The sequence below is a fragment of the Meleagris gallopavo genome, chromosome 8 (genome assembly GCF_000146605.3).
Source record: "Meleagris gallopavo isolate NT-WF06-2002-E0010 breed Aviagen turkey brand Nicholas breeding stock chromosome 8, Turkey_5.1, whole genome shotgun sequence".
NCBI classification, from domain to species: Eukaryota; Metazoa; Chordata; class Aves; order Galliformes; family Phasianidae; genus Meleagris; species Meleagris gallopavo.
The window spans coordinates 25,930,252-25,935,284 of NC_015018.2; positions in this window are offsets into that span (position 1 = coordinate 25,930,252).

The following is a 5,033-nucleotide window of genomic DNA, read 5'->3' on the forward strand; positions in this document are numbered from 1 at the left end:
TATCTTTTGCACTTAACAGGTGCTACCCTTTTTTTTTTTCATTTAATCAAATTTACTTAGCATTATTCTTCCAAGTGTATGCAGGTTCATTCGCAAAATAAGACTGTCTTCTTGACAAAAATGAAACAATTCTTGTCAGAAAGATATATTTTATTTTAAAAGAAAAAAAAAAAGTAGCTCCTTCAGCACAGCCCAGACTTGTCTGGATGAAACCAGAGATCTCTGATGTCCTTCTCAGGCAAAACTCCCATTTGCAGCAGATTACCAGGATTGAGCCCTAACCAAAAAGTCCTATTCCTAGACATCTCTAACACAAAACAAAATGAAAGCTATTGCAAGACAAATTCATTATGTTTTGCTCTCCCTTCTGTACTTAGAGCAGTCTGTAGAAAAGGAGCTGTTCCTAGAATGGCATTGCTATATTTGCATGTAAAATAATTTATCTTGTGCCACTTGCTTCTTTGCTGCATGAAATACAGCAAAACCAAAAGCAGCAGCCTCTCTGGCCATTTTTTTCAGGCTCTGCAGTCAAAAATCAAACACAATCATGCACTAATTTTTTTACGTAGTTATCTTCCGAACATTTTATATGTTGCCTAGAATACTTTAAATTTTCTTATTAATGTTAAATGATTGATTGTGAGTTTCAATCTGCTTTTCTCATATCTTGACCAATTGCAAATTTTTTTCTAACTGATAATTTGTCTTCTTAAACCAAACATCTCCTCAGCAAAGGTTACAGTTACCTGTGCTGAATTTCAGGAGATAAAATGTAAGCTTCAATTTGCCTTGAATTGTTCTGACCACTGTTGGTGTGAGGGCTGTTGCAAACATCAAAATAGCCAAGTGGACTTTTTTTAGGGAAAAAAACCCAAACAAACTGATTTACCATCAGTCACAAATATCTCTTTCATTTTTTCTGTTGTAAAATAATTCTACAAGTTTTTCAAGCATCAACCGCATGTTTCATTTGCAGCATTCCCCTAAGCATGCCTGAGCCGCCTCGCTCTTTCTGCTCTGGATTTGTTTCTGTGCACGGGCAGGAAAATATTGCGGTAGAAATGGAGACTCCTCAGCAAGCCTCTCAGGAGCTGTGCTGCTGCATTTTCTTTGCTCCATCATCTCTAGTTTGTTTCCATGTAGCAATAAAAATTAGAGAAACCCAATCGACATAACCTTCTTCCTTCCCCCTTTCACCTTCCAGCTGCTTCCCAGAGAGATCAGATGCGGAAAAGCCAAAACAACAGAATATGATTAGCCAATTAAATTAGACGATTCCTATGATTTGTTTCTTTGCCAGTTCTCAGCCTCCTATTTTGTACTTTCTCAGCCAGAGCCGAGGAAAAAAAAAGGGCGGACTGACAGTTAATAGATACCCTGCCATCAATTGCTGAGACATTTTGTCTTTTGTGACATTGAGGAAAAGACAAGGAAAGGAACGGAAGCAACTAAAAAAATGTCAAAAGATCAAAAAATCAATGGGCTGAAGGAATGTGATCTGTTTATCAGGGTGTAGCTGCTCTTTCTGTTTGCATTAAGTCCAAGTGAGTGTCTTTGGTTGCCACTAAACTTGCTTTTATTCACTCCCTAGGAGATGTAATACAAGCATGAAACGACGGCTCACAAAGCAGGCAGATAAATAAATAAAGAAATAGATAAATAAAGGCGAGGGGCTTCTTTAAAGACACCGAAACCAGGTTATTGTGTAGCGTTTTTTGACTCGTATTAAATACGCTTCTCTTTCTCCATAGACTTGTTGCTGAGCGCAGTAAATGGACCGTGTTGCATTGACACGGGTGTCTTGTTCCAGCGTTATTGGGAGGTTATTTTTATGTATTTATTTTTGAAAATGTCAACAAAACGAAAAGAGGGTGAGAGTTCAGCGAACGGAAGTCGTGGCAGCAGATTGAACGCGTGTGCCTTGTGCCTGACAGCTCGCGGGAAGCCTTGGCTTGGACGTTCCCTTTGCCTTCACGGGTGGGGAGCTGGGCTTGTTTTTTTGGGCACATGAAAAGAGTTGGGCAATGCAAATGGAAGGCAGCTCCCCTGCACACAGCAATGCAGTGCTTGCTGGGGTTTTAAAGTATCACGGAGCTTGTAAATTCTTCACAAGCAGCAACGTATGTGTGTGTGTGTGTGCGTGCGCGTGTGTGTATATAAGTGCTGTGCCAGCCTATGAGAACTGATGGAGCAGACAAGGCAACACTACAATCTGCCGGACAAATTTTCTCAACCCTTGTAGTTGTTATGTGATAGGAAGTACGGCAAGGGCTGCATATTTTATAAACTTTCTATTAAAGTTGTGGCATGTTATCATAAAACTGAATTGCGATACTTTGTATTACACTCTGGGATTGAGAGATAGACATAGGATTAAAAAACAATTTCTAGGCATTTCTAGATGATAAATTTAATTTTCTTTGCTATTTGGAGGTCTTCTTTGAAAATGCAATTGTAATGAACGCATTCAGAACTGGAGAATAGATTTACCCTTGGCTTCAAATAGTTGACGTTATCAGGCTCTGTCATTCGTTCCTTCCTATTTTCGGGCTGCTAATTGATGTTTTTGATGTCAGCAAGAAAATTGAAGAAAATGTCATGTGTGAACCAGTGCGGAAGTTAATAAGATTGACTTCGTTGACAGAATTTACAATGAGCGCAGAGACCGCATAATGGGACCGCTGCGAATTCGTGTGCTCTCTTTGGAGTCAAAATTGACACCTCACGCTAGGCCAGCGGTCGATAGGAAAGATGCAACATTTGGGAAGGTTCCTAATCTCAGTTTTTTTCCTCTTTCCCTTTTTTTTTTCTTTTTTTTTTCTTTTTTTTTTCCTTCCCCTTCTTCTTTTCTTCTTCCTCTTATACTTTTTAGTCTATGGAGCTTATTTCGTTGCACAAGCAGCTGTTTATCCAGAGGGCTACTGCTTTGGACCAAGCTTGAGTCTTAGTTCAATCTCTCAGTGCTCCACAACAATGCTCATTTTTTATGCTGTTTTGAGTCTGAAAGCAAAAGAGTCTTGAAAAGGTTAGATTAAGATGTGTCTTAAGGAAATCTATACTAATATTGGTCAGGGTCATTGCATATGCTTGGGCTATGTGCAATAAAGCTGAAACGTAAATCCCCTCGATATAAAGGAAGGAAGCTGTGGGACACCTACCTGAGCTTTAAACATAACAGAAGCCAACAACTAAGCATTACTCTTACTCTGGGCTCCAGTATGTGCACATGTATGTGAGCCCATACGTGGGCATGTGCAATCTCCAAAACTTCTGACTTTCACCATCGTGGGTTTTTTCCCCCATTCTTTTATTGGGTGAAATAGGAATTCAAACTTGTTCAAAGTAGCAAGAGGCTTCACTGTAATAGTTTAATTTTCCAGTAATGTGACAAAGTTTATTGGATTTGTGTGTATAATTATGGAATGGATTAGCTGAGTTTGGTTCAGTGCATCTGATTATTTTCTGGCCTTTAGGGAAATGCACTAAAACCCTAATATGTCCACTACCCCCAAGCGGTCTCTTTTTGAAGGCGCCGCACAAAATGTGGTCTCTACTAGCGTTCAGCCTCCAAGGATCTTCAGTGAGAGACATTATTCTTGGAATATCCAATTAATTCCACGGGCAGTGATCAGTTAGCGCTTCTTCTTCCTTTCTCGCCATTTGAAATGCTAACACAATGAATATTTTCTCATTGGTCTGCGTCCCTCGGCTAAGCTGTTGCCGCGGGCTGAGAATTTCATCGACTGATGAGACCAGAGGCTGCGCCGATAAAAGGTTACAGTACGTGATTTGCATGCCAAGTGGGGTTTGGTTTCATGAACTTTAAAGTTCTTTAACTTTTATTTGACTTTTTTCTTTTGTACATAGATGAGGGTTGTTGGATTTTTTTTTCCCCAAAATTTTCTGGTTAGTTTCAAAAAAATCACTGAAATTAGCAGTTACTGCACATCCCAGTTTTGTTTTGGACCCTTCTAAGCAAACAGGTATGAAACGCGAAGTCTTTTGTGCACACAAAACAAAACTAAATGTCTGTTCCAATCAGTGAATAGTTAGGGTTAAAAAAAGGTTGAAAAATTCTAGGAGATTTCCAAGAGTTCTATCCAAGTTCAACGTTTCCATTTTTCCTAATGGCACAATGTTGGAGTATCTCTTTAAGTAGACTTAAATTACTTCGGCAACTGCAGTACATTCTGCGAGTGATATATTTGGCTTTGTGTGCACTAAAAGAGGGAAATCTCCATGTCTTTTGAGCAGTGAGAATCTGAGCCATGGGTTAAATGACACTAGCACATTCCTGGAGAGCAATTAAGACAGTCTGTTTGGTGCTGGGCTCCAAAGGTAAGTTTGTGGAAGTTCTTGAAGTATTAGTTGTGTTACATTAAGCACAAGGAAATATTCCAGCAGCAAAATAAGGAAGCTGTGAGCTTTGCAACACAGAATTTTGTACAGTTGCCTGTGATATTCAGTATAAAACATTGGCCACGTGAGCTAAGATTGGGTTCCGGGACAGAATGATGCCGCGATCATAGGATAAGCAAACTTCTCCTCAAAGTCAGAGGTAAACTAGATTGAAACAAAGCAAATAACGCTATGTCAAATGTGGGCTTTTCTGATCTGGTGAGGTTGAAGAGAGGTGGTGCTGAAATAAAGCCATGGACAGGAGGTCTACGCTCTGTGCTGCTCTCGCCTTGCAGAATGCCTTAGATGTGCGTTGTAAGCCGTTGACAAACTTTGTTGGTTTAGAGATGTGACGGATGTATTTTCTGATCTGAGAAGTATTTGGGGGATTGAGATAATTTTTTTCATCCGCTTTTCCCTCTCCCTCCTCCCAAAAAGAGCATCAGCCTTCTCTGTGGCTCTTATCTTAGAGGCTGGATAATACGGTTGGAGATTTGACATATTCCGCCTGCATAAAAATCAGGAGACCCTTACCAAAATTGTCAGCAAAAGGGACTGGCAGAGCTAGGTACGGAACGGCTTTTTTTTTTTCTCTCCCCTTCCTCTCCCTAGCTGTCTATGAGGAGTAAAGCAGG